Source organism: Megalopta genalis, chromosome 2 (genome assembly GCF_051020955.1).
Source record: "Megalopta genalis isolate 19385.01 chromosome 2, iyMegGena1_principal, whole genome shotgun sequence".
Lineage (NCBI taxonomy): Eukaryota > Metazoa > Arthropoda > Insecta > Hymenoptera > Halictidae > Megalopta > Megalopta genalis.
The window spans coordinates 33,079,942-33,095,373 of record NC_135014.1 but is presented as its reverse complement, the minus strand read 5'-3'; the positions used below and the strand labels follow the sequence as shown (position 1 = coordinate 33,095,373).

Below are 15,432 nucleotides of genomic sequence, written 5' to 3'. Positions count from 1 at the left end.
AGTCGTTCGGTCAAACGGCGCTATAATGAGAACGATATGATACACGTGTCCGGGGTGCTTCGCGCCCGGGCAAACGGGAACGGGGCTTGATTAAATCCTTGATTAAATTCTTGATTAAGAATTTGGTTCGAGTTCTCGTCGGGGATGTTACCGTCGGCACGAAGAACGCAATTAACCGCTGCCAAAAGAATGAAATCCGATATTCGATTGACGAGGGGGCGTAAAGGTGACTCAACGCAAACTGAAACGCGGCTGGGATCTAATTACGAGCCTGATCAAAGATTTGAGCAGTGGTTAACCAAGATTTCGACCGTACGCCACGAAGGCAATCCGGCTCTGATTGAAACCCGGCCGAGTCACGGCCACGCACAAACAACTTCCGCTGGATTTCCGATTTAAAAACGGAATCGCGCGTTCACGCAACTTCGAACGTTCGAACAGCTCGAACAGGTTCCAACGAACGGTTGTTGCGTGTCAGAAATCCTGACTGAAAACTATAGAATTGCAGTGGAGCAATTGTAGGCCAACGTTAGGAACGCAAACATTTAATAATAAATTATACGAGAGATTACTTGAGCAGGAACATTCAAATCAGCGATATTGAAATAATAGAGAGATTAAAAGAATTTCAGAATATCGTTGTATTATCTCCAATCTAATGAAATTATGAAGAAAAGGAAACACTTTCTCTTTAGTTTCCACTTCTTGTAATTGACATGGACAATTTTTATTCTGCCGAAAAATCTGCTCATCGTTCTCGAGCTATTTACTTCTGAAACAGTGACGATCGTAACATTTATTTTAATTAAAATAAAAAGAAAAAATAAATAAACTAATAAACTATATATACTTACGAATAAACTATAATTGTTGTTTATTATATTGACGACAATATTAAATTTCTCCGAGGATCCTGACAACACGGAACGAACTGAACATGATTCATGCATTTTGGGTGTAGATAGAACAATTGAATCAGTCCCCTTGAGTCTGATCATGCCCGTCCCATTCCACTGAAAATCAATCCCGCGAAAGTAAGACACCGGCAGCCTCGATTTCCTCGATAAATCCGCGGGTTTATCGCATGTATTGGCTCTACTAATTTCAGCGTTGCTGCGAGATACCTCGTGCATGAATAAGCAAAAAAGCAAGCTGCGGTCTGACGATAAGAAAGGCACATGCAACAAAGTTCAGATCTGCGAACGATACAGACGTAACTCTTGTCTGCGATCTGGGCAACCTGTTTCGAATTCGTTGACCCCCCGACCAAAAAACCAGAAAACTAGCAGACCGTTCGGCGCGTTACAGTCAAGCAACAAACTCGATGCTTCAACCGTCCCGCTGAATAAATAATTTCCTTAATCGAGCGACAAATTGGCATCGTTGCGACGAATTCGTCATTTACGATTCCACCCGATTCATTTTCATGCCACGCGGCGCGTCGATTATTTAGAAACTATTTAACGTTTCCATTTTCCATCGTCCACATTGTTCGTGGAAAATTTCAGCCGCCGTAAAGCAAAATTTCGACGAAGCCGCGAAAAATCAATTAAGCGTCGCCGAGTGGCATCGACCGGGTGGATGGAAAAAATCGGAACGCTTCGAATCGCGAGCGTTCACTCGCAGCTTTTTTACGGCCCGGAATCGTGATGGACGCAGCGAGGATTTATTAGACGTGTTTCGGTGCGACTGCGGGCTCCGTTATGGTTGCTCCCTTTAGGGAACTCTCCTTGACGTCGGCACGCGTAAACAGGCGAGGAAGCGAGGCATCGATCATAAAACCGAACACACATGGTTACGGGTGTCGATTTACGAGGATGGGTGTGGACGCCGCGATGATATTTCCAGGGCATGTCCGCCAACTGCATTACGACGGCGGCGGCGGCTCCGGAATAAGTTGCCGTTTGACGATATCGCCGCAAGTCGGATTTCATTTTTATTACGAGCCTCGAATGCCGGGTGTTTGCGCTGTACGAGGATTTATGCGTGTTTGCTCTTTAGCGCGTCTACTCGAAACTATTTTCGATAGCGACGATCCGAGTGCTCGCCCCGAGGATCTGCTATTTTTACCGATTTATTGCGCTTATCGTCAGCGATATTCGTCTTAAAACGTTCATAGCTTCGGGCAACACCGGAACATTCCGTGGCACGCTCGTATTTCTCGGTTAATCGAATAATAATTCGCCGATACGACGAAGTGGCCGATGATTTGCTGCGCGTTTTGAAATATTCCAGCAGAAATTCCGGCAGCGGATCGCATTTCTGCGAAGTTCTCTATGAACCCGGGCTGCTGCTCTTTCTCTTCTTAGATCGGAAAACGATCCCAGAAACGACCGGAAAACAGGGCTCTGCGGTAAACTTGAGGTAATTTGATATAAAACAGTGAACACTGATATATTTGCATACGTGAACGCTATTTGGAAATACTATTTCATTTAATGCTTCGATACAGTACTATTTGGAAATACTATTTCATATATCAATGCTAGTCCGATGCTTGAACAAAGTACTGTTTGAAAATATTATTTAATTTAATGCTTGAATGATGCGCTATGTGAAAAAGTGATTTCATTAAATGTTTCAATTATGAGATAATACTGTTTACCATTTTAGAAGAAGATTACATTATTGCGACAGTATGTCATCTAAATTCTGTGTCACATTAGAAGATAAAAATATTCGTAGTCTATTTACTGTTTTGGAAATCTATTTTTCCTCAGCCCTGCCGGTAAGAGGTGAATATTTTACGAAATTGTTACGTACACTGCGGATTTTATGCATTTACAACAGAAACGAGTGGTTGTAATTCAAAAGATTAATAGAAACTGAGATCGTTGATGCATTAATCTGGATTCGTTCAAATTATTAAAGAAGAAAGAAATATTGTGCTTGGCTCCTATATCAGACGATTAATAGAGACAATTTTGATCTTGCACAAAGTTCCGCAGTTTACCGATAAATAGCACGGGCAACGTGTATTTAGACGTTGTTAGAAGTAATGCCAGCAGTTTTGGTCAGTTTAAGGCTACGTAAAAAGGTTAGCTATTATCGGAAAATCGCGACTGATGGCGAAGTCGTTGGATTTACACAAAATAACGGTAAAAACTGGCGAAAAGAACCAACGGTACACTGTGTATGCTAATATTACCGCGTCCTAAGTTTTTCCTGAGCCATTTCGTGGAACCGTTCTCCAGTTTCAACAGCCAAAAGTGTCCATTAGCTTGATGAACTCAAAACAACCGCGCCGGTACACCGATTTTGAAGTTTTCTCGCGGTGCGGACGCGGTTTCCAAGCAAACTGGAAAGCATAATTTTTCATGGAACGGTTTTTGTTGCGACCATTTCTCACTGTTACACCCGAACGATTCACGATGACTGGTGGTATATAACATTTTTGCATCATTTAGGCTGCAGATCTCTGAGTTCGTAGCAGAAGTTTCGAACACTCAATGTACACTGCGTTTTGTTCGGTTTCGTGATTAATATGTTTGTTAAACTGGCCAAGTTGTTCAAACTCAGTACGATTTCTATAACATTGTACGAATGAACGAAGAAGTTCATTTAAAAATTCCTCATAGAAACATTTTTATAACATCAGCAATTGTAACAAAAGTAAATCAGAATTTTGACTGGTTTGGTAGTTCTAGTGTTAATTAACAATTCTTCATCTTTAAAAATTTTCCTAATAGAATTTTTGTTTCTTGTATGACTTCTACTTAATTTTATTCCTAAGCTTTAATAAAAGAAAAAATGATAAATAGCATTCATTTAGAATACGTATAATACCTTCGCCATGAGTCTAATTATTTGTTACAGCGCAAGGGTCTGAAAATACTGATAATTAAGAAATGCATCATTATTTTTATCTTACAATAAAAACAATATTTTCTGTAGCACTACGAACGAAAAGTGATCGCGCAATATTTTCAATAATACCGTTGAAATAACGAATATTCAGTAGCACCGTATCAAACATTTTTAACGATTGGCGAGCTTGACGAAGGGCGGAGCCTAAATTCCAATTTAGCGGAAGATAATGGACTTTTTGTTCTTGGAAATTGTTCCTCGGATTCAAGAGGATTTCCAATATTTTTCGCGCGAGAAGCGCGCTGGAAAAATCAAACACGGTGTCTGGGTTCCGCCGGAAAGAGAAAACGTTAATGATATAGACGAGATAACGGGAGACGTGAAAACACAATATAAAGCGAAACTAGAACAGCGACCGCTGTTTTCCCATCTGCGCAGGACGGACCTCGAAAATTCGAAAAACGCGGAGCACTCGCAAAAGAATAATTGCAACAAATTAATCACGAGCTGGACCCGCGTAAACAGGAACTGTTCGCGGCACAGCGGGAAACAATTTTAGAAGGAATCCGATGTGAATGCAATCAAGCCCGATCGATTCTCGAAAACTACCATATCGGGGGATTCGAGATCGTAGACAAACATTTGGAAATGAGACCGAATGCTTTCCCATGTGTCCAAAGTCCGCGAAAAACGCCCGATAATTAAACGATGCGCCGTCGCACAGCAGTCCGGAGAGCGGGATTTTGTAACCAAAATTCAATTATTGAAGTTCTGTTTCCTGTCGGAGTTTCAGGATCCAAATATAACACTCCCTTTGCGTTATATTGTATAATCGGAAATACTGGCTTGAAGACCAAATTGTGCAAACGGAGGTAAAACTATAATATTTTGAAACATCGAAAATCAGGTTCGCATTATACTTTCATGCATAGGCATGATGTTTCAAAATATTATAGTTTTACCTTTGTTTGCACAATTTGGTCTTCAAGCCAGTATTTCCGATTCCAGACTGTTCACGAATATATATATATATATATATATATATATATATATATATATATATATATCAATTATTCAATTATGTGTTTAATAGTCGAAGCATTTAGAAACAATCTACAGTTTATATCAATTGCAACTTTGAGAAGATACACGAAAGAATGTTGAGAAATGATAAACCTGGAGCTTCTTTCGAACGAGTTGAAATTGTTTGGAGGAAAACTACGTAATATTTCAAGCGCTACTTCTCTCGCTGCTTAGAGCTTTCTGTGATTTTTAACATACGAGCGTCCGAGGTTTCAATGGTCGTGCGCCCCGTTCAAGGCTCGTCGCTGACGTTCGTATCGAATCTCAAAACCACGCTTTCTTCAGACATTTCTGTGGTGCCGGCAAAAAAATGTTTCCAACAAAGATAGGTCAGTGTTCGCTTTTCTCTAAAGTAGAGTCGAAAAACTTGCAGAAAGAATGTTCTTTTCAGAAAAACTGCTGGTCACCTCGACCTTTGAAATGTTAATACGTATTTTTTCACTTGGATAATATTTTCGTCGGTCTCCGGACAAATTCAATGGCCTACTGTGCTATAAACTTGACGCCTGAAACGACGCTGAAATTATTTTAGCCGCAGAAATGCGAATAGAATTCGATGCGCGTCTTGGTTGTTCCCGGCGACGTTGCAGGGAATAAATTGTTTACTCGGCCTGTCTCCTCGGTTTTCGGAAGAGGCGTTCGCACGAGTAGCAATTACACAGATTAAACTCGAGTGATGAAATTTGGTACTCACCACAGGCACGGCGAGATGCGTGTCGCGCGGTGCAGATGCGCCGAAATCCACAGATAACTTACACGTTTCGTCTCGCGACCCAATTAACCGAACGAAATCGATTTACTTTCCGATCGACGGCGGTTCAATTCCGCTTCGGCCAGCACGCAGCCTGTATTCGCGAGGTAACCGGCATCGCGGGTCGTTTCTTTCAGAACTTTCAGTTGCCACCGATCGACTAAATATTATAGTCGCAGCCCTCTTTGAGGAATGTTCTTCCGCTTGTCTCCTTCCGAGTTCAATTCACCCGGATTTCGGGATCCGAGGGATTTCTGAAAGGTCGGGTGAAACAGCTTGACATTTGCCGCTGGTGTTCACTTAAGGAATAACACGGTTCAAGTGTGCGACTTTCGCCGTGCAAGCGTTTCCCGCGTGAACATTTGGCTACATAATTATGGAATTTTTACAACGAGGAGTGGAACGTTCGATAAACGTTTTAAGGATACTTGTATCCGTGTAAAAAGAAAAGAAAACGGTTTTGCCGCATGTGCTCGGAAAGTGAATTTGCTTTTCAAATCGCATGATCATTCAACGAGCCAAGCCGGAGCCGAGAAGAAAGATATCATTTTTGCGGGAAAGTTAAGAGCGGCATGGACTAAATGCCTTTCAATTCGACGGGAAATCTGCATTTATAAGGGAGCTCGGAATACTTCGTAGCCGATAAACGATTCCCCAATCAAGCCGCGCCGAAATCCTACCGCGGGCATTGTGCAGAATCTGGATTAAAGTTTTAGCGGTCGAAATTTGTTTTTACCGGCAGAGTGGAGATATAATAAAACGTTCCGTGATTTAAGTACGGAATCCGAGGTGCACGGGAAACCCCTTGTTTCCGAAATCCCGAACCCCGTTTTACATTTATGAACGCGGGTTTTTAATCGAGCTTACCGTATCGATTCGATTCGATTCTCTTACGAGAGAAACGCGGGAACAATATTTTTTTTATGGAAACGGGAGGGATCTGTTTCGAAATGTTGCGTCATGCTGGTATTTTAATTACAGTTAATCGAACTCGCTGAAACGATCTTTTATGTCAATTTAGACACCTCTGATCTTTCGCAACGATGCTTATCAATAACACATTTACGCGCTCCTCTTTCTCGCTCCGAACTGCCCGGCGACGCGTAATTTACTGTATTTTAATTAGCTCATCTGCATACTTAAACAATTACACACACCTAGAAACGGCTGAAGTGCTATTATCGCTGTTCGAAGATACATGCACGTTCCGTGGAAGTTCCTGAACATTTCGTTCGCGCGTTTTCGTAGCCGCGTAAAAACAGCTTTAAAATGAACAATCTAACAAAACGGAAACCCAGATTTATGGAAACCGTGTTAAAAAAAAGAGAAAAAAAAACAAAATTATGCAGACGGCAAATGTTTCGGTGAGAAAATACTAGATCGTTTCGGAAATAACTTGTACACTGAATTTCAGCTAAATCGACGCGTTTTAGTCCCAGGATATTTTGAGACCAAGATCATTTGTTTCGAAAGTAACCAGCTTCAAATCTCGAATTCGGTTTGCAGTTACAATATAAAGCTTCCTTTACGAAATTATAGAGAAAACGTAGTGGATTTAACAATCGTGTTATGGACTTTTCGACAGAATTCGCACGAATTTCCTTCGATTTAGCCAAATCCTAATCTCGTCGTTTTAAGTCACGCGCAAGAAACGGCGCGATAACCCGCTGAAAATTAAACGTGCCCGCGAACAGATAACTTCTGGTGACAGTCTGGGACAACTGTTGCTCCCGTGACCAGTAGACGAGACGATATTCGATTTCTCCGCGACAGCCGCAGCTAATCAATTAGGCTATTCCATCTCACGAGTACCTCCCGGAAAGATTGTGGCCCTTTTAAAACCTCGCGAAAAGATACGGATAGTCCGAACAATGTAATTCGTCGAACGAGCATGAGAATTTCAAGCTTAACGATGAAGTAAATATTGAATTGAAATCGTTATCGCGGTATAACTAAGTGCAAACGAATTTACTTGCACACTATCTGTTGTCGTTCTTCGACACTTTGTTTTTACCAAACGAAGATATAAAGCGCTTCCGAATTAAACGATAATTGCGCTTAATGCCGTATGATTTATATTTGAGGTGCTCGACTGAACAATAGGGTAGAAATGCTACTTCTACTAACTTACGATCAATGTTAAGACAATGTACTTTACGCAAGTGTCCCGTTTCTATGAAAAAGTGGAGAGAAAGACACGTCTGTCACACTTCACTCGTTACCGTTTTTGTGTCCCTCTATCCGGAAAACTTCCCTCGATTTCCTCAGGGAGAAAGCATCCCTCAAGGGTTAAAACGTTTTCCCCACACCGCCTGCACACCTCGAAAGGCAGGATAAATTGAACGGTTCCCGTCCAACAGAGATCTCGCGATTATTTGCATCCCCTTAAACTTCGCGAAACATTTTTTAAAGAAAAATGGCCGGACAGGGGGGCTATCCTATCTGGTTACGAACTTCGAAGAATTTGATTCAGTTCTCCGGAGTTTCATTATCCCAGTTCTCCGTGGTACAGAGGGCTGTTAAATTTTCATTTATAACAATTTCTTTTCATCTATCATCGTTTCAAAACTGCGCAAGGAAATGAGAAGGCGCGCGCCTCCGCCCTTGAAGAGAGTTCTCGGTCTGGAGGAGGCGAAAACTAAACAGGAAAGAGTTAGGCGAGACTTTTATTCGAGTACTCGCGAAGTTTGCGGAAGAGGGAATTTTCGGGAACCGAAGTTGCGAGCCAATCGACACAGCGATACTTTAACGATCTAGCAAAAATTATAGGAATATTAAATGTTTGTGGTCGAAGAAATGTTCGATGCAACTTCGGCGATCAAATTCTTCATCGATTGCCACTTGAGAAACAGATAGGACTTCCTTTCTTTCTTTCTTTAATCATTTTAGGAAGGTAAAATTATTAAATTCTGCAAATCTTTCTATTGTTTTAAATGTTAGCCACTCGTTTCTGTAGTAAATACACAAGATATACAGTCTAATGATATTTTCTAAACGATTCAACGTCCGTAGATAAACAAAGGGAACAAATTATAACGTTTCTCATAGATATTTAGTTTCCAAAATCACGATCATATAAATAATATTCTGCACCGCTGAGTTAAATTGATAGTGCCCTAAATATTTTAATAACTAAACTTCTAAATGATTGGCAGGTAGCATAATTAATCAGAAACCGTTTCGCACTATATGTATGTTCTGTATTATCACTAATTCCAGCATTCAACGCAATATCAACTGTACTGTAACGCAACATCAATTGTATAAACTGATATAATGTGTTCAAAATCTAGCTATGGTATAGACTAATAGATAACAATACAGGTGTCCAAACATCATTATTGAATATTGACACGACTGTAGAGAATCTAAAGCAAACAGTGTGTGCTTTAAGAGCAAATAAAAGAGAAACTACATTCTTAGATCATTATTACTTTCGTACAATAATTCTCAAATCTTCCTTGACGAAATGTGTCTATCGATTTACAATGCAATTTTATATATCATTATCAAAACTTTGCCTTGGTAGCTTGCTAAAAAGTGTCACTCAGGTCGAGCACACTTGAAACGAAGAGGCGGCGGTGTACGAATCACTCTCCCCTCCCTCGTTGCACTGACTGCATAGCTCGCGATGCACATGCACTGTTTATTGCTGAAAAGCTAAGGCGACGGGGAAGCTGCTCTTTCGAGGCAGCTCGTAAACCAATCTTTGTGAACCGGTGTATTTACACGTGCCGGCTCAGATGCACGATCGGGGGGGGGGGGAGCTTCCTTTCAAACAAGCGATAACAGTGAAAAATTTATTAACGATGCGCGATCCGTTAAAGGTCACCGCGCCTCAACCATAACACCCGAACCTTCTTTTGTTCCGCGCTTCCTCGAAACGAGTTCCGACTTCCGGAACCTTCAAAAGCTCGATTGCATCTTTTGCTATCGTCATCGTCACAACTGGCAGTCTGTACTCGCGGATGTTCATGCAAATCTCGGACATTATTATTAATACTAACGGTGAACCAATTGGTTATGCAATGGCCAGACAAGAGGGAATCGTTAATACGAAACTGGTTGCAAAAGCGACAAAACGACGTTGTCCTGTATCGAAGGATTTTTATGAAATCTGAACAAGCGATACGGCGGACACTGATTGGGAATCGAGATTAGGCGAACTAATCGTAGAGACCTATTCGGTTTCGTCGGATTGTGGATTTGTTTCTGATCGTTTTCGCGGATTGTTTTCTGCGCGGCGATAAAAATGGCTGGGCGACGCTCACGTGTTTTCGATTCAGGTTAAATTCTCGAAGCGACCTCAGATCGAAATCGATTATCGCAGCGTCTTTCGCACACGCAGAATTTGCTATCACGTGTATTACATTTACGTACATTTCGCACAACGATCGAATGTAATTCAATCACAAAAAATGTTAAAAACCAAAATCTAGGAGAAACAACGAAAAATTTCCCCGTTTCCACCTCGGACAAAGATCGAACAAAACTTCACAGTGAAAAATGGAACTTCGTAATCACGCTGTGAATCAGAAAAATCGACGTAAATTAGTTGATAAGAATGTTCCTACTTGTACCGAAGTCCGCCGGACAGTTTACTAGTGGATCCACTGTACAAACAACGCTCTCTCCCCAATTATACAATTGCAACGAAATGGCACAAGCGTGAATTTCGTAGTCACCGTCACCTCGCGAATGCGCGGCAAGTATTTCTTTTATGGTTAAAACGAACTTCTCACGGGCACCGACGAGCAGCGTTCGTTCGAGCACGACTTCCCGCGTTTAATTAGAGGGAACCCGTTAATTTCCCGCGATCGAATCGAGGCGAGACACACTTCGGGATCGACGAACCCCTTTTTTCCCGTAGGAGAACTTCAAAAAGTGCGGATCACGCGGACGCGCGGCGGCAACTGAGCGTTTCTACTGATAGAAACGTGACTCGCAGTGCGCGCGCAACTATTGCCGGCACGACGGCGACACTGTCCGTTCCACCCCCTCGCATTTTTTCCGGAAAATTACAGCTGGCTAATTTTCCGAAAAACCCCCTAGTGCCCTTTCTCCCCGATCGACGGATCACGATCCGGTAAGTCCACGAAACAGCACAGTTTCGCCTTTGTTTCCGTCGAGATTTCTCCGAATTCCCTCAGCAGCCTAAATCACGGTTTTCGATGTATTCATTATTAGCAGTTTGCGCTCGAAGAATTTTCTCAGATCGCCTCGAATTGCACTCCCGATTCGTCCTTCAGCAAATTATATTCATCCTTTTGCAAATTTAATTCATACTTTTGCATCCTAAATTCATTCGTTTGCAAATTATACTCAGCTTTCGCGAATCAAATCTAATCATTCCTAAATGAAATTTATCTTTTTAGAAATCAAATTCGCCCTTGTGGACACCAAGTTCTTCTCTACTATGTTTCTCCACCAAAAATGAAATTCAACATCAAGTTCGACGGTGAACTCAAAATACTCAAAATACTCAAAAGAAAGCTCTTTATCCGTGCGGATAATAGTTGTAACAGAATGATTATTTAACTCTGGAAACACCAAACCTAGACTCTGTGCCATTTCTATTTCCGTTGTATCGACTAGCTACGTAAGTTTAGCGTTAAATACGTTGAGAAAAGGTGAGTTTGAACCGCGAAAGTGTAAATTTAAACCGCAAAAATATGATTCGATTTGATCTGCCGAAAGCGTGAATTTAATCTGCAAAAGGTTGAGGATAATTTCAACCGGTGGAAATTTCGAGCATTTCTTATTTCTCCGTGTTCAGTCGCGTTTCCAGCGTCTCCGTTTCTCGCGTAATCGTTGTTAAACCGCGCTTAAAGAGCGCTATCATGCGATCTGGCAGTAGAACCCCTTTAAGCGGCGTTTTTCATCCGAGTGCACGTAGCCGAGGGTAGCAATTTAACTGCATAAATTTATTGTCGAGTCACTGTCGTTACTGTCAAGTCCGGGCCGAGGTTGTTGTTATGGGAACACGTAAGGCGTGCCGCTAATACACACGTGAACAACGACGATCATTTTCTCCGGGTGTAATGAATCGATGTAACAACGTTCCGCGTCGACGAGCCGCAATTAGATTTTCGGGGCTGGGGGGGGAGGGGGCGAGGATTCATTAGCGAATAGATACTCGAGGCCTATTGCTTGCGCGGCGGTTTATCGACGCGTAGCGCCGATTGAATTTATACGGCATGAAAATTGGATCGTTTTGTAGGTACACGGCCGCGATAAGAGTAACACACGCGCGGAAACACATAAACACGGACTTTTACGGGCGTTCTCGGGCGATTCGTTGGCCGCTGATATTTCGGGTGTTGCGCGATTCGAAGCTGGTACGCGTGTTACACCTCTCTTATCAGGAAACGTAGATTAAGACCAGTCGAAACTGAGACTCGGCACGAGAATGGTTAATCATTGACCGGCCGTTTTACGACCCGCCCCGGTTCGTTAGATAACACTTTGATGTCTTTTTCGAGATCATCTTCGATTATCAGTTTCGTTCGCAGCCGAGTCTGCGGAGCACTAAAAGCGACCAATGTCAATTCCATTGAATGAAGAATGGCGAAACTGAATTTATTTAGTCTTCTAGCCAGTTTTCTTAGAACGTATGTTCGAATCGAGAAATGTATTCAACCATTTTCTGTGTAAGAATCTTTATAATGCCCGGAGTCTTGAAACGAAAACTCTGGAATCGGTTATTTTAACCGATAAAATAGGTTCAGGGTTAACAGATTTTGTCCAATTTCGTGCCTCTACCTGATCCTAAAAATATATCATGATCACGTGTTGGACGAAAAGTTGGTTTCAGTGCAGATCAGGATCGATTACTGCACATCCGCGAATTAATTCATTCGGGCTCGCTAACCCAACTTCCGATTCTTTCTCGAATGATTCTAGGATATAAATTATTAATCGAGTTTGAAAAGCACGGAGAGAGCTCGCCAACGAGACGACAGAAGTTCAGTATCAGAAACAAGTTGGAGAAGGGGATTTGCCGTGCGAAGCAAAGGGAGCAGAAGAAGCGGACAGGTCGAGGTACGAATGCGTCGAAGGAGCTTTCATAAGCATCGTTAGTTTATTAACAATGTTACACGCACAATCATACATAAAACAACCTCGATTATAGATATTTTGCGCCCTCCGTTTTACAGGGACGGGTCGCGCTATACTGCTTCTTTTTTCTTTTTTTTTAAGTCGTTATCTGTATGCCATGTCCGTGTCGTGTGCCAGTACACCGCGTCGATTTCTCTACAAGAACCGACTAAATATATCACTTTACAAACGCAAGATCGATGACTCTAACTTACGTACGAACAAAAAGAAAAATCGAAGTGCGGGAGGAGGGTCCAAGGGAGAATAGGGTGGCGCGGGGGTACCGAAATGGGGAGGCTAAAAGGACGCATACGAAAATCTCTACGAGAAATGAGAAACGAAAATAAAGAAAGGAAAGGAAAAGAAAAAAAAAAAAAATACTTCCGGTGACAATAATAATGCATCCCCCTCCACATATAAAAATTACAAATTACAGGGGTCCAGGCGTTATACCGGACCGTTTTATATTTATACATCTTATAAAACTGTATCCTCTTAGCTTTATTTTTTCTTCATCTTCTTCGTCTCTTTCTTCGCTTACGATAAGGAACGAACGAGTTATCTACACTTCCTTGAAAAATCGTCGGGTTTCGTTTGGTGTTATCGAGCATCGATAAGACGATTCTAATTAGTTATATACTTCGGAGGGTTAATCGAGAAGGGTAACTGGGAAATTGACAAGTATCGTCTACGATATTAAGATTCTCTTTTTCTAGCTTTCTTCTTCTTCTTTTTTTTTAACAGCTTTCTCCGTTTTCTCTTCTCTATCTTAAGTCGCGAATAAACGTCCAACTTTTCTCACTCTCTTCCTCTTTCTCCCTCAACTAAGGCTCTTCTCTCTCTCTACCTCGCCCTCGCTCATCTAAAAACTCGATCGTACCAGAAAGACCAAAGGAGACCCTTCCGTTTCAAGCACAATTCGACAACCGGTAAATAAACAAGGCTGCGAGGTCAGAAACAAAAACTGTAATTTGCCCGTTCATTCTTCGATCGCCAGCAGGATCTCGCATAGCGCATCGAACAATGAACTCGACCGAAACAGACGTTCGCCCGCAGAGTGTAATATTACATTCGCATCTTTTATCCTCGACGACGGGCAGAGAGAAATGTCTCAACCCTAAAAAGACTAGGATCACGATCACAAGATATCATTCGAAGATTTAAATAATAGACGTTCTAGGCAAGATAGCACGCTTCTATTTTACAACTATTGGACAGGAGCCAGTCCCGCCTAGTATTTCTAGGGTCAAACGAGCCAAGGTCATCCCCGCAGTCGAAAAACTTTATTCCCCTTTCTCTCCGATACATATTTACTTTAATGTGTACTATGCCTCGAAATGTCGCCGTTGTTCGTCCTCTCGTTCGCGTTCATCCCTCTTCCCCTGTCTTCCCGTAGAAATCGATTGGATCGATCGATTTTTACGAGCGAACCGAGCGCGCCCGAGTCAATCTATTCGATCGACGAACTGGGTCCCTATCAGGGACCCACGGCTCCGAGGACTTCTCTCTCTTCCGAAGTTTTCTTTCTCTTCTTTCAGTTTCCCGCTTCCTTTCTCTCGGAAGATACCCGCGAATGGATCGACGATTGTCGCGGATTATCGTGCGAATCAGCACTCTACAGTCAGGAATGAACGAGGAAAAGAAAATGACAGACAAGTCGAGAAATCGTTAAAACAGGGTGGCGGTATGGGCGGAAAGGGTCGAAAGGTGTCGCGTCGCACGTCATTTCGCGATCCCATACGGCCGGGAGAGATCCCTAACGAAATAAATAAATTGGTCGCACGAAACAAATCGATTATTAGTCCCGTAACAGCGAGGGAACATTATTTTTGTTCATCGTCCACGTAATCAGATTCGAACCGAACGCGTATCGGTTTTCGCCCCGAATCGTTCTCCCCTATCTCTACTTCTCTCGCTTTCTTTTACAGTTTTATTATTACCTTTGTTTTGCTCTCTTTCGCGCGCGCGCTCTTTCTCTCTCTCTCTCTCTCTCTCTCTCTCTCCTTATCTTTAAAGAAACAACTGGCTTTCGCGTTGTCTACCGACGTTCTCCCGCTACACACATACACATTCTATACTTTGCATGTAAGTAATGCCTATTTTCCAAAAGTATATATAATATATGCTCCGAACCGGAAAAATCATGCCGCGACTCGGCAAGTTAGAATCGTTCTCTCTCTCTCTCTCTCTCTCTCTCTCTCTCTCTCTCTCTCTCTCTCTCTCTTTCACTCTCCCTCTATTTCTCTCCCTCGACATACTAATTTCGAAGTCGCAACGATCTATCATCCCCTGCGTAAACGATCTGCGCGGTCGGTGGGCAAGACGCTAGGAACTCGTTTATGCTTCAATTAAACGACCCTGCTATATTTGAGCAAGTTTCTTCGAAATAATAATCTCGAAAGAATCTATAATTTGTTGATCGATGAATAAAACCGATCCTGCGACGTTCGGGGAGATTGAAGAAACACAGATTTTTTAGGCACCGTCGGGTAACTGTTGATGAGCAATGTTAACATTTTCTCGAGCCCGGAACACTGGATTAAAACTCGGAATTAAACATTGTTGGATCATAAAGCGCGTTAAGTTCCACACGCATTGCCCGTCGTGCAGACCACCATTCGGCGTTCGTTCGCGTTCCCGTAATACCTTGAACGACGATTCGATCTACATTACGGGAAAAGAATCTTTTTTGT

The 15,432-nt window shown here is 42.2% G+C and overlaps 1 protein-coding gene across 9 annotated transcripts in view; it reads right to left on the bottom strand.

Annotated features, from left to right (window-relative positions):
• Window positions 1-12,582, bottom strand: part of Dh31-R (Diuretic hormone 31 Receptor) — a 217,053-nt gene extending 204,471 nt beyond the window's left edge. For 6 of the 9 annotated variants that reach the window (XM_076519205.1, XM_076519210.1, XM_076519204.1 and 3 more), the window contains exons 1-2: window positions 10,216-12,582; window positions 5,585-5,895 (exon numbers count right to left, since the gene is read on the bottom strand). The gene's annotated coding sequence lies outside the window, so the exon portion shown is untranslated. The remainder of the gene's footprint in view (window positions 1-5,584; window positions 5,896-10,215) is intronic. The other 3 variants (XM_076519209.1, XM_076519207.1, XM_076519203.1) reach the window with 1 other exon arrangement.
• Window positions 12,583-15,432: the final 2,850 nt, after the last annotated feature.